This window comes from Saccostrea cucullata, unplaced genomic scaffold, assembly GCF_032062105.1.
Source record: "Saccostrea cucullata isolate Sc308-1 unplaced genomic scaffold, CSIRO_AGI_Scuc_v1 ctg2617, whole genome shotgun sequence".
Taxonomy (NCBI): Eukaryota; Metazoa; Mollusca; class Bivalvia; order Ostreida; family Ostreidae; genus Saccostrea; species Saccostrea cuccullata.
In genome coordinates, this window is record NW_026918886.1 from 100,560 (window position 1) to 119,380 (window position 18,821).

General features: G+C 32.4%; 1 long non-coding RNA gene across 2 annotated transcripts in view; it reads right to left on the reverse strand.

Moving 5' to 3' along the window:
• LOC134274316 (uncharacterized) overlaps positions 1–17,874 on the reverse strand; it is a 96,643-nt gene extending 78,769 nt beyond the window's left edge. Inside the window, exons 1-3 of one of the 2 annotated variants that reach the window (XR_009993588.1) lie at positions 17,795–17,874; positions 11,100–11,164; positions 10,493–10,670 (exon numbers count right to left, since the gene is read on the reverse strand). This is a non-coding gene — a long non-coding RNA (uncharacterized LOC134274316). Of the gene's footprint in view, positions 1–10,492; positions 10,671–11,099; positions 11,165–17,794 lie in introns of those variants that run through there. The other variant, XR_009993589.1, reaches the window with a different exon arrangement.
• Between the last annotated feature and the right edge of the window lie 947 nt (positions 17,875–18,821).

Consider the following 18,821-nt stretch of genomic DNA (forward strand, 5'->3'; position numbering starts at 1 on the left):
TTTGAAGATTCATGAGGTTATGAACTACGACGCTTCACGCTGGTATATTTCATAACGCGCTTCATGATAAATATGCAGGCGTGAAGCGTTGTAGTTCATATACCACATGAACTTCAAAAATTAAATTCATTTCTTATTATATTTACATTTTCTTCTGATGACTTGCCATAAATTTACGTCATTCAACTGTCATTTTTAAAGCAAAAGAGTGTACACTACATTTTTTGACGTCAAGAGCGGCACATGTATTATGACGTAACAATGGAGATATTCATGCTTATTCGTGGTACATAGACTGCATTTTCTTGTAAAGAATCATAGTGGGAATATATTGAAAATGTTAATATATTGTAAATATTTTAAATTGTATTTGCTAATTAGGACATTGTATCGACCATTGAACTTGCGAAATGATGACTTTAAACTAGACTGCGGATATTCTTGTTTCATCAACTTGTTTGTGAATAATTTACCTCGTTTTTGAAATTTTTCGTACGTATAGCAAGCTCTTGCGAATGTATAAAACAGAGGTGTAGGAGCTTTCATTTGCATATATATATCGTATCGACATAAAAATGGTTATTGACATTGTTTATTGACAATACGTAGTGCATTCATCTAAATGTCGAGTTGAAGGCAAAAACAAGTGGTTTTTTTATGTATTAGATCGTGGACTAGTTTTGCCTCATATTAATAAAAAAGTTTGCTTATAACAGGACGCATTTGATATCCATGGGAATAGATTATTGGAAGACCTGACACCCAAACACACACATAGATATTGTAAATTAGAAGCTCAAGCAAGTTTTAAATCGACTTCAGAGTAATTGTGGATACAACATAAACAGTCCAATAGTTTACACAGTATTTGAAACTTATTTTTTATTCTCTGTCTTCTGGAATTAGAACTTAAAATAACTACTATCCAAATAACAAATGACCTACTTCGTTTCATATAGAGATCTATAATCTATTATCAGATTGCATTATTTTTTTGATATTGAGTAAAAAGCTTTGAAATTACATGAACTCAGATTGATTGACACACGCATCACTTATCAAGCTTGTATGGATAAAGTATTTTGATTAATATTGAATAAATATTTTTTTCTTTCGTTTATAATTTTTCGTGGATTTATTGAATTAAGAAGCCGCAAAAATATGACAACTGCATTGAATATCTTGTATACCATATTTCCTGACTTTGAATAAAGATCTGTTATGTAATATGTTTGTCCCTATTGTTTTTGTTACATATCTACAAACCCCTCACAGAAAAATAGAAAATAAGTTAAAATATCTTATAAGTAATCATTAGATTGCAACAGGATACCCAAACAAATGCATCATCTGATTAAAGAGGCTCCACCTCTGACACTTTCTGACTGGCCCTTTTAAAGCCTTCATATTTTACACAAAGCCGAATCAAAATTGGTAACTACATGTTTATAACAACAACTATTAACTTGCACAAAGACTTGCAGAGTATTGGTTGGTTATGCAGATGTTACTCAACAGATGCATAGTCTCATCTTTATTAAGTATGGCCGACATTGTCATTGCAGAGAAAAGAGCAGCTGTGTAATATTTAATGTTGTCTCTCATTATCAAACTTCATCAAGCAGACGTCTCTTAAAAAAATGCAAGTTTCATCTTTATCTACGTTAATACATGTAGGTGACCCTTCTTTGTGATAAGAAATTTGATGTTTTCAAACCCGTGAAGGTTCTATTTAATATACGCTGAGTAAATAATGTGATCCTGAATCTAATTACTCTATTTTAAAAATTCTGTTATCCAGACAGTTTTTTTTTTCGTCCAAACAAATATATCCTTAACAAAAAATTCTCAAAATTAATATGAAAAAAAAATTCTTTCTTTTATCTACATGTACTTATATTTATCATTGAATAACATTAATTGAGCAGTAAATTCAGCCAGGGTTTTTTCTTAAATTTATATAAAAATTGACATTTTTTAATGATATATCAAAATTTAAGACATTTTTTTTTATGTTAAATAAATAAAAAAAAAATAGTTGCTGCTCCCTAAAGACATTGTAATGAATGTTTTTTTAAAATAAAAAATGGGTTCATTTGGGGCTATCATTGAGATTAAATAGCCTGTCAGTTTATCCGTATTACGCAATTTAATGGATATGAAGGAAATTGAGAAGATATGAACGTGAATCTTGTATCAGTGACTCATGTTGAAGGAAATTATAATCTAAATGTATAAATGGAAAATTGGTGATAGGGTATTTACATGAACATGTATTAATATGCAACATTGAATTCGTGGCCTGGGTGTCAATGGACAAATGGACATATTATTTGATTGTTCACAATGTATTTTAACGGATATAACAAGATTTGATAGCGTTTTGCTAGTCTGTTTACATCAATGCAAGTTCGCTGATCACTTATATCATCATCTTAATTTCAAGGGTGTATTTAAGAAAACAACTTGACAGGCCAAAAGTGTGAATAAACATGCAAATGCGTGCCTAGCACGCGTAACAGAGATGTCTGACAGCTGCACTATACATGAATTTTAAATGGCATCCGATTTATTGGCTAAAATGATAAAATTACACTGCCATAAGTTAAGGTTGAAAGATGGAATACAACAATGCCGTGTCAAATATAAAATGATGTACAGAATTTAAGCATTTTCCTAAACATATAAACATAGCACATCTCTAGCAGAAAAACATGCCTCTCTAATCAGCAGAGGTGAGAACAGGTGTAATGGAGTAATAAGCATCCAATGCATAGAGGACATTCACAACATAAACAACCAAAGAACTAACAAAAAGCACAACTTAAACCGAACTATCTTGCAAAGTCAGCTTCATTAAAAAAAAAATAAATGGTGTTTTTAAAGTTCAAAGAAATATAGTCATCAACAGGTCATCGATTTCAAATAAATCATCTGGGTCTGCAGCTTATGTACAGACATTTTAATTTACCTGATCATTCTCTTTTGTCAATGCAAGATAAAATCTTGAAAAGATTTAGCACCACACAAACAGCCCGTCACTGAGTACACCTTTCCGTAGAGAACGAGAAGAATTTTGGATAAGAAAACTAGGGACAGCCTTACCCTATGGATGCGATGACAATGAATGTCGATAGTTTTCGAAATCATTCCAGTCCACAGCGTTAAAATGTAAATGTGATGGGACTTTATAAATTGATACACGGAGAATTACGCGTAGGCATAGCAGAACAAACAAAGACTCCGTAAATGTCAGAGGAGGGATAAGGTGCCGTGTAGCAGTAAGCATCCATGCATGCCAATCCAACATATCCCCAAACATCGTCAAATAAAAAAAATGTAGTCATTAAAAACTTGTAAGTATATATAGGTAATGGTTATACAGTTAATATAAGTTAAGCATTAATTTTTTTGATAGATTATACTTTCTGACAATGTCCCTGTATCAACCAGAAAACTTGAGAAAGGATGAGTTTACCGAGGCTATTGACATCCTTTCATTATCAAGTTTCTTTTCAATAACCAACCTCGTTTTGAAAATGGCTCACACGTAAAACATGTTATTATACCTCTACTGTAATTACTCTATATAAAATTAATATCATAAAACTGTCTATTTCCTCGAGAAGAGACAATTTCCCTCATCTGAGGACTACTCCCTGGAAAATCAGAGCTACTCCCTGGGACTACTCCCTCATGAATATTTATTCAATTAGTAATTTAAACCAATCAAAGTGTTCAGTAGACAGAGCGTTCAAGGAATCTCGAGTCTGTGACGTCATGTTATTAGCAATGTAACTATGACGTCAAAACATTTCGACATGCAATGTCAAAGTCATACTTGAATTCTAGCAAAATGAAGACAACGTAAAGTTTTCGAAATGTCAGTGAAAATACTTTTTAAAAATAACTTTTTGTCTTAGGACACGATGCATTTATTTACTTATCATACAATCTGTTTAACCGCATGCATTTGTAATTATGCCTCTACGGTGTTTTTTTTTCTAAATGTCGGAATATCTGGTAAAAAAAAAATTAATCGCCAATGATTGTTTCGGTATAATAAAACAGGTATGGAATGTGAACTCGAGAAATAGCAAATTTATGGTTCCCCTTGGCAGATAACTACATGTACATGTATTTCCCTCGGCGGCTTCGCTGCATCGGGAAATAGTCTCCTCACTCGGGGAACCATTAATTTGCTTTTTCCCTCGTACCCATTCCATAACTGTATACTATTGAATATCAAATTACCTCATCACGTGAATCAAGAGAGATATACATGTAAACCATGTATATAAAGAAAATATGTTGCATGGCTATAGAGAACATAAATAGATTTTGTTGACAACAGGAAAGTTGTATTCATAACATTTATCAAGTTTTCTTGTCAGGTTACGATTTATTTCTTTCAGGAAACTAGAATTTACTTAAATATTTTTGCAGAAAAAGAAATCAAAACATCGGTTTTTGATTTTGAGTTTGATTTAAACTAAGAAGGCAGTTGTATTGTCCTGCTTCTAACTTTCACATAACTGTTGACTTTAATACCATCAAAAACAGGCTAGGCATTTTGTTCCTCACATGTACACATAGAGTGGAATGTTTGAAAGGGGAGCCTTTGCCACCTTACCCTATTAACATTCTTTGTGCCGCGGGCCTATTTTGGGCCTATTTTCAAATACTACGTTAAGTGCCGCGGGCCTATTTTGGGCCTACCGTTAGCTTATTGACGTCACAAGTAAAACTGATTATGACGTTGCGTCATCATTCTGAGTTTTGCGCCATTTTAACCTCTTGTTACAGGAACCTATCATTTTACGTTCTACTGAAAAATGTATGTCGGAATGAATGTTAAACGGGTATTATATTTGTCTTTGTCATTAGAAAATTAAAACAGTACATTCTGATTTGAAATTAAACAACTGTCTGCATTTTCAATCCTCGTTTGAGCGATACAAGCAATCAAAATTCCATACGGAGAAATAAAAAAAAATTACTAGCATTTAGTCTGTCTTCAAACGGGAATAATTTACTATTACTCATAAAAAGCTTAATGTTTTGATTGTGGAAATACTAGAAATGCTATATCATTTTGTATTTTCTGAAAATAATATTTAATCTTTAATCGTCATGATATATTATAAAGGTCAGACAATACAATTCTCAATTATATATATATTTTTTATTTTGTCATTGAAGTATTGCTACTTAAACACGTTTATCAACAAAAATTTGAAGTATCTTGCACTGACATCTGTGCAGGATACCAGAGGGGTGTTTTTTTTCTCGTATGATACATTTCGTAAAAAATTGTTTACCAAGATCAATTTTAATGTTTGGATTTTATCAAAAATGTTTAAAAACTTGTGTAAAGATAAAAGTATAATTGAAATGATGATTTATTATGCCGTACGAAGATATATGAACAGATAATGATTTACGTCTTTTCTGGCGTTAATAGGTTTATTGAAATGATAAACTTCATCTCAACTTCTATATTAATAGAAAAAAAATACATGCAGAATTAAAAAATCTTATATAATGTGATCATGAGTTTGTTCTATAGATGTCATATGAATTCTTCCTGTTATTTTAGATTATCTTAGACCCTCCATGAATTATTAAATTCGAAATTTTTATTCTTGTACATTGTAACTTACATATACACATGTATATCATAAAATTCCAATAACGGATAAATGTTTAATGAGATTCATAAATTGAATATATTTTTTCTTTCCTGTAAATCATACACTTCCGTATGTATCTAATTAAATTTGATCAAAAAAGCTACATGTAGAATGCAGCAAAATGCACAGAGACCAAATTTCCGTCCTCAATTTTTGTTCAAATTCTAACGTTTACAAAAAAAAAAATTGTTGTATGTTGTTGAACGTGCCCCTCGACAAAATTTTACTCATATGGAGACACCACCACTTGCCGGCGGAGAGCTGCAAATTTTGTCCTACATTTGGCACTTACACGAATTGAGCAGTGAGGGATCGTTTTCGTGCCAGCACTTACTGCGACAAGGGACCTCTGTTTATACATTCTCATTCGAAGGACCGACCTCTACATCCCACAGTTGGATTCAAACCCCCAACATTTATAGTCATTAGAACATTCATGAATGAAATCATTATTATGCATCGGAAAAAGTCGGTGCTTTAGTCAATCGATGTTTCTAAGTTTCTCTCAGTTGATTCAGCTCGAGAACATGCTTTACGAATAATCAAATTGTAAAACGAGTAAAATAATTGACAAACAAGTTGCTGAAAGAAGAATATCAACAGTCCTGTTTTATATAATGGAACTTGATCCCACCTTTATTGGTTTGCGCTGCTGCTATTTTGTGTTATCTAATAAAGTTTGAGTACTGTTCGTTATCTTCATATATTACAATTCTCGAGAGGGACGTTAAACAATATACAATCAATCAATCAATCATATATTACATGTAAACTGTTAAATAAATGTTATCTTATCTTTTGCTACATTTACAAGTATCTGTTGAGTTCTAAAATGTTTCTTTTCAACACGTCATTGAAGTCAGACTTAAATATGTTTCAACCCAGATTATTCATTTATACCCTTATAGAAAGACACTTGATACCTGGCCGTTCCACATCCCATTTTGATGAGTAAATATGGGTAACGGTTTATTTTCTTTCTGTTTATTTCCGATATTTAGGTTTAATGCAGCACTAGAATGTGTTTCTGTAAATAAGATACTTCTTTTAAAAAAGTGTTCTATTAGATTTTCAACGTACAAAATAAATACTTCCTTCTTGAAATTTGAGAGCATTTGTTATGAGATCTAAGTTCTCGGTAACTAATGTTTGGAATAGAAATTCTATGATTGATTGCAGGACCTGATCATTCTATTATTATAAAAATCTAGACTTTTATGTCCTGGATAACTGCTTTAAAAAAATGCACTCTTAAATTTACTAACCTTGTCATTTGTTATCTATAAAACTATCTTGTTAACAAAATTCTGATGTACAAACATAATTATATGTATACTCTGAAGTTGATATTAAAAGATACTAGAGTTTTTGCTTGACAATGATGGTTATTGGACTCCAAGTCATCCAACAAGCTGTTTGAATTCCGAAAGGTATGAGCCCTGTTATTAGCAGACCTTTTTTTAATTTATTTTTTCAAAATATTAAATTTTTAACGTCAGAAGATAAAAACACTTGCTGTGCCTTCAAACTCAGCATCTATATAAATCAAAGACGTATTGTCAATTAATATTCAGTTTACATATATCATTGAGGGAGTTAACAAGATTCAAGTCCCCAAAGGACAGGACTTTTATCTGAGATTCACTTGGTTAACGCACAGGGATTAGTCTAATAACAAATTATACCGATACAAAAGTAAAATCTAGAGAATTACGGATACCAAGGAGTTAGTTTCCGAAGCAGTGATTAGCGTATTTGACTAACACACGGGGATAAGTCCATTCACAGGGATTTCTAGAGATTATTCACTTTTTACTATCTTATTCATATACGAGGGGTGATCAAAAGTTCGCGAACTATCTCTATATCTACAATACCACAATTCAGATAAGATAAAAATTTGGTACACACATAGCCATACACAAGGTCTATAAATAGCATATGCTGAATAAAGTTTTGCTCCTTGTCTGTGAAGTCGCAATGTGAAAATGACGTCACTATATAAGTCAATTGTGACGAAAAACCGTTTTCTCGGTTCTACTCGTTCAACAAACGACTGCATAATTTATGGCATATTTTAGAAATCCCTTTGAAATAGCGTATAATAATTTGCATATACTTTATTAAGACAAATGACTTCCCATAAATTCAATCAATGTTTCGTTTTAGTGAAGGACAGCAGATGGTTAAAAATGACACTTCTTATTTTGCCCAGTGAAAGCAAGTTTGAAAAGAGGTGTGTTTTTAATCAAGCAATTGCAATCTGCTATTCAAGACCTCCAATTTACACATTGAAAAATAGTTAAATATTTCGACAATGATATAGTTATTAAATTCCTAAGATATCGTTTACTTGTTATTTTTAACTTATTAGATATAATAAAAAGGAGGCTTATATTCTCTATCCACCTTGAATAAACGTCTCTCCCACGACAGAGGATTTGGGTTTTGATGATCGCCATGCTTATTTTTGGAAAGGATATTCTTATCCACCTATTCTGTTGCCGAGAATTGACCATTTCTGACAAATAAACTGTTTTTGTTTTAAAAAATAACTTACATCGAAAGAAATATAAAACTCAGAAAAATCTTTCAGCTTTTGTGACAGAACGCTACGGAGAAGGTCATGTGACCGCCTATTTCACGTGATTTGCGCATGAGCAGAACAGTGGCAGATGTGCATTAAAATAGGAGAGGACTTATTTAAAATATAATCAACGCTGAAACCAAATACTCTTTCTTTTATGGAAGTTATTCAATTAGTTCGCGAACTTTTTGATTACCCCTCGTATAGGGAAAATCAATTGAGGTGTGATAAATTATACAATATATCCCCATGATCTTGAAATAAAATATACCACAGATCTGAAAGATCTGTTTCATATTTGATATTTTACCAGAACAGGGCGTTATTGGCAATCTTAAAACCAAGTCACGTAATAAACATGACTTTTAATCTATAATCACCAGCTTCCTAGTAATATACCTTCATCACTTGTTCACCGAATTTTTTTTATCTCTCAATCGATTCGAGACGCAATATAACACTCTACGTACGGACAATTTCTAAAAAGAGGTAGATTATTGACAAACAAATTAATGAAACAAGGATATTATTTTGTAAGTATTGTGTGCAAATACAATCTATCAGTCAATTTATCAGTGAGTTCTCAATCGTAACAAGGAGTACACATTGTTTTGGAGCGGTCGTCAAGGAATGCTCACTCCTCCTTAGGACCTGATCCAACCTCTGATAAATTAAAGTTCCGTGATTGCTCCTGAGGTTAATTCGAAGAAAAGAAAAGATCTGGATTTTTTCTATAACTCACAATTGTCTAGTGTTGCATTACTTCGGACCATTTTTGAATCTTTGTTTATTTTTTGCAATAAATTTAGTATTCTCAAACTATAAAAAAAATTATTAGATTAGTAGTGAACAAAAGTCAGCATGGTTTTGATGATCATTTGAAACTCATTGAAGTGAAGAGTTCATTCCAGATGAAAAAAAAAACAGCCAATCCCTTTGCTTCCTCATTTCATTAAAAAACGCAGATAATCTCTTTATGTTTGAAGTATTATTTTATTACTTATGTGTAGTGTTTTGAAATTTAAAATGTAATTATAAAGCCATTTTTAAGCATCTTGGTCCTGAAATCACGATAAAAATGTGTTTCCTTTTCATTATGTTGATACTGAGTTCTACAAGTGGAATGTTTTGAAAAGTAAATATTAACGATCTTTAATCAATTAAAATATATATCTCTTAATTAAATCATTTCCACGAAGATTTATTTACATGTACATGTAATACAGTAACTGTGAAATCACAAATTTTTGTGGGCGTTTAACTTTTGCTGTTTTCAAGGTGTAAAGAGACCAACAAATTCATGTCCAGCACGAATTGTTAGATGTGGCATAAATAAAAACTCAACAATTTAAAATCCAAGAAATCGAACCCCCACACACCAAGAGTTTTAATTTTCTCTCAACGAGAAAATTTGACCCAGGAAATGTAAGATTTAACAGTAGATAATTTATCAACAATTTGATTCTTACACTGTTTATCAAAAGTCTCAAAGCAGACATCATTTAAGATATGTTAATTATGGCTGTAAATGACAAGAAAAAAATTAACTAAATTATTTTTAACTTTTTTTTCAACACATGAAATGCTTTAAGAATTTATATGAGAACCTGTATATCCAAATTCTAAAAAACTAAAACTTTTTTGTAATTCATATAAATAAGCATCATACCTTTGATTTATGCTTTGTACTAGTATTAAATTTATTTTTCAAAGTGTAATTATACTTCAAAAAACTATACATCTCTAATCATACGTGATTCGGTGTCTTGATTTGATCGTATACAGGTAGAGTGTGTTCATTCCATAAAAAGACGACGAGTTCCTTGACCATGGATGGTTTATACATATACCGACTTCAATAGGTATGTTGTGTGGAATCCAATAATTTCGAAAATTGATTATAATAAATTGTTACTAAGCATTTTCAGTGCTGTTAACCCCTATCTGTATCGGCCATTGTTTTCAATTCAGTGTTACCATTACGTGTTCAATAAGTTGAATCTTATTGGTTACCCACAGGTTACTGTCAGTGAACATGGCAATTAGAAATACTAAACCATGTTTTACAAATGATGACAGCACAAAATGTTTTAAATACATTGATGCTCTGCATCATTTTTAAATTAAAAAAAGAAGAATAAAAAATAAACTTTTTCCTTTGATCTTGAAAGCATCGCTATAACAATTGTGGTATTTTAACTCATACATTATTAACAGGGACTTTGTAAATGAGCGTATTTCTATACCCCCTGTAGGAGCTAGGCATTTCCCTGTGATATGATGACAGCTATCATAACATTGTATAGGACATTGATTATCACACTCCTCTCCGTAGAATCCTCTTATACATGCGTCGGAACAGTTAATACCCTGATATCCTGCATGGCACTCTGTAATAGTAACAAGACTTCGGCATATATGTCACTACAGTCTTAATGTTTCTTTGTGTATAGAAATACAAAAAAATTAAACAGGTTATTACAGTATCAAGTTCGACGACAGTTTTGCCTTCTACATGTATATTATTTATGAAACATATACATTACTTTAATTAAGACTTCATATTCGAAGTTTAAACATTTGTCTTTTTAAACAAAAAAGGATAGCGTATGCCAGTAGGTTTGAGTTTCATGTCTTAGTATTGTTTCCGTTCATTCTCACATGGTTTTAAAAACTTGTTTTTTTTTGGGGGGGGGGGGGAAACAAAAAAAAAAAAAACATAAAGAAGCGAAATACTCCAAGAACTCACTGAAAAGGAAGACTTATTTGCTAATGTGTAAGTACATTTATATGTATCAGGAAAACATGCATGTACTTACTAACACAAGTGTTAATGCTGAATACCCAGAAATAATCCGAACAACACCTACTTATGCCTTCCAATCTGCAAAGAAGACAATGTTTAAATTTAAAATAAAATAACCCTAAAACAGTACTGAAAATCAAATGTTTGTTTTAAAAAAAACATTGTGAAAAAAATGCTTTCAGAAGAATATATATTGCCTATTATTATACCTCATTATAAATATTCTACACAACGTGTTATATGACTGGTTCTAGGTTATTACGTGATCGGGCCGTAAAACTTCATATTTCCCGGCCGTCGGCATGCTTTTCATCATATTCCACCTCTTCAGAACACCTAGTGTATTTTCCCGCAATGTAGTTCTCGTTCGTTGAACGAAAACTCCCGAGAGAAGTAGACGTCACAATAGCCTGGTTTACGTCACAAAACTGATGATAATGTGTTGACCAAAGGGTTTTATTAATAGTAACTTTACGTAAAAAAATAATGTGAATTTGAGAGCGGTGCCGAATTTGAAAGTTGATGTTTATTTACAAGGTTTCGCTTGTTTCGGTATAATAAACAATTCACTGCATGAATGTTCGGGAAACATGAAGACTTATTCAGCCAACAAATATCATATTCCCCTCGGGCGAAACCCTCGGGGAATATGATTTTTCTTGGCTGAATAAGTCTTAATATTTCCCTCACTATCATGCAATAAATGTATAATGTTCAATCAAAGCCGTTCTATATAGATTAATTAGTATGTTTGTTTGCATCATTTCCATGGTGAATTATCGGCAATTCATATAAAATATCTCTTTCAAAATTTTAGTTTAGTTCTTGTTTCCAATAACTCGTAAGCGAACTTATATTTGAAAGAGAAAAGAATAAAAGAGCAAAAAATAAAAAAATTAAAAAGGCATTTCAATTTAAAACAAAATCAGAACAGAGAAGTATTGACGTAGATATGTTTGACTTTTAAAAACGAAAAAGTCAATTGCAATATAACGTTAATATTTCTTAAAGGTAAACGTAATGCCCATGTACTCGCCCGATTTATGTACAGATAGCGTATTATAAAAACCAGATATTTTGATTTTCCTTGATTATAAAAGAAATGGATAACAAAATTGACAAATCAATTGAAAATACAATCATGTTTCATAAAAACACAGGTAATCAAAGATTACTAAGCTCACCTCGACGAATGTAATCAGTTTAAATAATGTAAATCTCACATCATCTCTCTTAATAAACATCCTGACTAAAATATTCACGCAAGTTCTGTTTAAGTGGGTTTTATAGTTTTTTGGGAATTAACCTTTTCCAACATCTTTAATTTGTTCACTAATCAAGAAACTGTTTTTCATTTCGTTCTTCCGAAGCAAGTTAAATCATACAGGCCATAAAATTACTAAGCTTCTCTAATTACATTACCCTGGAAACTCATCTGGGAAATGTAGGTCAGATCCAGCATTTGAAGCAAGTCTGTTAGTGTTCTTTCCTTGATGCATTGTCCATGCAAGTTTGATATAGATAGGGCTTAGAGCTACTTTGGAATGGACATGTTCCAAAAACTTTAACCTTTTCACTCATTTAGAAAATTCATGTCAGATCCAGCATCCGAATCAAGTCTTGTTGTTTCAATCCCAAGAGGTATCCTACATGAAAGTAAGGGCCAAGTAAGGCTGATAGCTACTTTGAGATGTACCTGCTCAAATACCTGGTCACTCATCTGGAAAATGTAGGTCGGATCTAGCATTCAAAGCAATTCTGTTAGGGTCCATCCCTAGATGCATCATCCGTGCAAGTTTGGTCCAGTTAAGGTTTAGAGTTACTTGGAAATGGACCTCTTCCAAAACAAACTAATCACCCATCTGTTAAATGAAGGTACGATCCAGAATCCGAAGCAATAATGTTAGTGTCCATCCTTAGATGCATCAATCATGCATGACTAGCCAGGTAGAGGTTTTCGGTACTTGGGAATGGATTTGCTCATTCAAATGCAACTTAGACGCCGATACCAACGCCAACGTCGGGAGCATTGCGAAAGCTTATCTCAACTTCGTAGAGGTGGTATAAAATTAGAACACAATTGATTTTAAGTCCATAAAGCAATAGAATATAACATCTGAAAAATTAAAACGTTGTATATCACAACTATGTTTGAATAAAATAAACTTTAACATCAACGTGTCTTGTTGTTTCTATTTAAAATGCATAATTCATGTTGCAATATTTGAATTTATGAATTATAACTGAAGAGGCGACTGGGGTTTCTCTGCGCATTATAGTAAAGTGGTAGCCCGCGTGATGCAGTGGTTAGAGCGTCTGCTTTAGAGTCGCAAAGTAAGGTATTTAGCCCTTCGTCGCAGTTTCGAATCCAACTGTTGGACCTGGAGACCTGTCCTTCGGATGAGACTGTATACACTGAGGTCGCGTCTCGCACAAGGTGCAGGCGCGAAAAAGATCCCTCCCTGCTCAATGGCCCTAAGTGCCATATAAAGAACAACATTTGCAGCTCTCCAGCTGCAAGTGGTGGCGCCTCCATATGAGTGAAAGAATCTAGAGAGGGACTTTAAACAACATACAATCAATCAATCTTGGTTAATTAAAGTATTATAAATGGTTTAAATAAACTTTTTAAAAAAGCGTTCGGATACCTGATTTGCGTTCAAAGTATTTTAGTTAAATAGTCGATCTTTCATACCATTTGCAATATTGAAAAATGTTGCTTTATATCAATATGTTTAATGCCTAAATACTAAAAGAACATTTACGTAATTAAACGTACCATCCAATACCAGTTAAAATAAAATACAAAAGTATTTTGTAATTCGATGAAATATTGTAGTGCACATAAATAAAAACGATGTCATGACTGTAAGTAGCAACACAGTACACAAAACTATGCTTCAATTATATTTTAACAGTAAAAAGATATATTTTTGCAGAGTATGAAAAAATTATTGACTTATTTCCCCATGATTATATGTATCAAATACATGTTAGAGAAGCCAGAATCTTGTGCGTACCTATACCTATTAATAGCCTAGCTGCAACTGAGATGACTGATTAAGCAAGATGAAGCCCAAGTAATTAAGTGCTCTACCGTTTAGAATTGAAAGACGGTAGAATTGTTTGATTCAAGTTTCAGTTAAAGAGGTTTTCTACGTTAGGGGTTTATAATTACCACAGATCTAACTATGTCGGCAAAATTTGTTCTGTGTCGCACGCATAAAATTTGAATTGTGACTATGTCGGACGCAACCGAGTAAAAAGCTCACGGAAAACCCTTGGATATATGAACAACAAACAGTCTTCAATATCAAAGTCCATAAAAAATTACAAAGTAGGAGCAAAGCAAAAACGGACCTCCAAAACATCAGGTTTTGGACCAGATCACACCCGCCGTGTTCTCTTTGTCATGATTGGGAAATAACGGAAAAATCCTGCATTGATTCAGTGTATAGATAATGGACTATCAATGATAAATTGCATTTGTTAAAATGGTTATTGTATCCACCAAAGAACTTACGAAATTATGACTTTAAACTAAACCGCTGACATTCATGTTTCATCAACTTATTTGTCAATAGTTTACGTCCTTATAGAAATTATTCATACGTAGAGCATGCTCTTGTGTATCAAATCAACTGGGATACAAAAACTCTGTATGCAGGTGATGAAGGTATATCGCTTCATAAATAAGAAAAAACTGACGATAAAAAAGTTAAAGTCATCACGTTTATCATAGTGTTGGTGGTAAGCTTATCCTTAATGTCTTTTTCAAGTAAAATACCAAAGTATGAAACAGATGTGTAAGACTCCGTGGTATTTTCTTTTATAGCAACCTCACTAGGATATAGCGTATCGATATAGGAATGGACATTATCATTCTTAATTGATTGATTGATTTTATATTGTTTAACGTCCCTCTCGAGAATTTTTCACTCATATGGAGACGTCACCGTATGCTGGTGAAGGGCTTCAAATTTAGACCTATACTCGGCACTCAGGGCCATTGAGCAGTGAGGGTTCTTTATCGTGCCAATGCCTATGTGACACGGGACCTACGTTTTTAAGGTCATATCCGAAAGACCTTGACTTTCACTTCCAATTCCGAGCGCTTAACGAAGGAACAGTCACTAGCTATTTTTACGTCTTAGGTTTGACGCGGCGCCGCGAATGAGAATCGAACCCGGGGATCCCGAGCACGAAGCGAACGCTCTACCACTAGGCTACCGTGAACGGTCCATTCTTAATTGACAATATGTCGTCAATACGAGGGTTTTTAGAAAGATTCGTGGACACATTGATTTACGGAAAACCTATTGTGTACTGTGAAATGTGACCTATATCTAATTAAATTTCTGTCTTTTGTTTATTAGTATGTAAAAAATCAGGTCCATTTACTAAAACCTTGAAAATTTACAACAATTTTACAGGGCGATCATAGGATTCACGGAGCAACATCTTGGCGTTAATGACGTGACAAGCAGATTTCAATATGATCAGGTTTGGAAACCATGCAAAATCTTGAAACGCAACTTCCATGCGAGAAGTTGGGTTACTGATGTATTGCATGGAAGTGATAATGCACAATGTTAATCCTTCCATTCTGTTAAATCTACTATCAAATGAATATAATTGTCTATTTTATTTGTACACAATGTCTAGCAGCATTCTAGTTTATTTTTTGCCATTTTTCTATGTACACACATACATTTTAGTAGCTCGATGCTCCATGACTTTCAATGACGTTCCCATGCTTGGCTTTCATATTACGTGTTGATTAATATGTATAAATGGGTATAAAACATTCGTATACCATCCAATTCAATTCATAATTTCACCAAGTGACGTTTCATGCATACTGTAGCGGCAGGTAAAATTTCAACGTTATTTTTGCGCTACAGCTGTGCATATTTTAATTTCATTAAAAAGTCTATGTAATATAAACGTTCGAAAAAGTAGCGTGCTCCGTGAGGCATGTTTTAGCAAAACAATATAGCTGTATATTTTTTTTTTAAATATCACCTGAAAACATCAAATCTTTGTATATTTATTGGAAAATGATGAGGTTTTTATCTGGAGAGTTTCTAACAACCCTCGTATATCTTAATGTCGAATTGAAGGCCAAAGCCAGTTTTTTTTTTTTTTTTTTATTTATTTATTTTTTTTTTTACGCAGATTTTTTAATATTTATATACAAAATGTTTCCTTCCCTACTGTCAATATATTAGTGAGGAGTAAAGAAAGAGGCTTGGTTGAACATTTAATTGAACCCGTGATGTATCTTTGTTTGAAATTATTATGTTATTTCGGAATCCAGTAGATATTCGTATATGGTAGTTCAAATTCATTTTGGTTCTTCGGGATATCAAAATTATTCAAATTTGTCATATGAAAGTTATCTACATGTATCTATATCGAAATATACCATAAAAATTAATCCTGTAGTGAAATGACCGTCCGGATTCGAAACGCTGAATTCCGGAAAATCGAAAGAAAACAGTTTTAAAAATTCCGTTACCATGAAAAATCGTCCTGAATCTGAAGAGTCAGGATATCTGGCGTCCTGATATCTAAAGGTCCACTGTAAATGCAATTGTATATTGAGACGGTTCCTTAAAATACCTGGGGTAGATTTTCCCTAAACGTGTTCTATACACTGGGGTCAATGTAAGTTACATATGTTATAGAATAACGCAAGGAGGTTAAGTCTAAATATGGGGATTTCTATGCAAATGAGCTAATAAAAATGCATAAATCATATAATCTATACACAAAGAAAGTTCAAATTTATTTGCTTATTCATACTTAGTGCCCATAGCATACTATAGCTAGTACACATTATGACGTCATATTATGATGTCATTTTTCTTTCCCATTCAAGCATATAACACATCTCAAAATAAGAACGTCGACGCAAGGGCATACTTTATCTAATGTATAACAAATAATGTGTAATATCAAAGACAATATTCTGAAGATTACTAAAATTAATGCACAAATCCTATGCACTTTCTCAATTGATAAAAATTGAAGGAAACTTACACTGGACTGTGAATTTTTACCCTGTTTCAACTGAATTTCTAGAAATTGTATTAACTAAACAATTGCAATGTCGATATTTGTACAGCGATATCTTGAATCCTTGGAATATCCTGCGTCTATTTATAGTTTGTTTCTGTAAAAAAAGAAAGTAAGGTATGCCCTTTTCCCGAAGCGATTTTGTTGATATTTCCTATTCACTTGTGTAGTAAGGGTCGATCACACATAAAATGACGTCATAGTGTAAACTGGCTATCGCATATCGTGGGTATTAAGAATGTTTTAGAAAGGAAGTCTTAAGTTTTTCTGCGTGGAAGGTATACATGTAGCTATTGTGGGTTAAACTTAGATTTTTAGCATAGAATCTTCCACACGTAGCCTTTACTCACTTGCGTAGAGTTCTTTTTTTTTCTTTCGACATAAAATGAAAAACTCTCAATCGGCTCCCTTACACGACTTAAAACAACGTCTACACTCATGTTAGATCTTCTTTCTTCGTTACAACATTCATCATTTATTCACTGGGTAAGAAGAGGAGTTGTGAGTAATTGTTTTTAATCATTTATAGTAGCACCAGATATTTATGAATGTCTTCTCTTGAAAATAAAATTCTACTATAATAACGTTCAAAAATTTAATAGTTGTTACTAAAAGAACAACACTTACATTTCTTTGCAGCTATATGTATATTTTGTAGTACCTTCACTGGAACAAAAAATTGTAGGATTAATGAAAATACAAAGCCATAGACAATAGTCTCTTTGTGCCATTTCATCAAAAATGCATTTTGAATGTGGATAACGCTTTCATCTTCCTTATCAGATGTGTTTTATTTGTATTTCCGCTCGAAGAGTTATTTTTGTATGAGTTATTTTTGTATGAACCATTATCACACACGTTCTCTGCATTTCTTGACAAGTGCTAACAGCAGTCAATTTGGCATTTTATCATTCCTCGTCAAAGTTACACGCATATATAGATGCAAATGCCATCTTATTGGAGATGGTAACATTGTATTTCATTACTAGTATGCAATTTCAAAAATATTTCAACAGGTTTCTCTTTTTTGTCAATTTTTTGATGTTGATTTACTTCAGAAAAGAAAACTTTCCATGGGAAAAAACATTTAATAAAAAAGATTCAAATAAAGAGTTCAAATAAAAAATGACAAAGAAATAGATTTTTATAATGCCTATAAGTTTAAATTTTGACGAGGAATAATAATTAAGAACCCTATAAATGAAAGATGTGCGTAGAAAGAATGAACTATGAAGAAAGATCTAACATGAGTATAGACGCTTTTTATTTAGTTAATAATGTTATGGATTGAAATGTTGCAACATAAATCATGTATTTTTTAATAGAACAATTGAAAAAAACTTCATGTGAAATTTTTATTTTATTATTAATTCGTACGTGAATTTATGCATTTTAACAACTTCATTTGCGATGAATTTCATATGAGATTCAACAGATACATTAAGTAATCTATGTATATGACCCCCCCTCCCCCCCCCCATTTGAACTGCAATAAAATGGTGTGAATAAATCTCCTTTCATAAATGAAGGTACCGGTACGTTGTCAAGTAGAATTTTTAAAGAGTATAAGTATGAAAACCAAGATTTTTTTTATTCAACTAGTCTTTACATGTATGAAGCAGAGCATCACAAAAAACTTTCAAAATTGGACTTT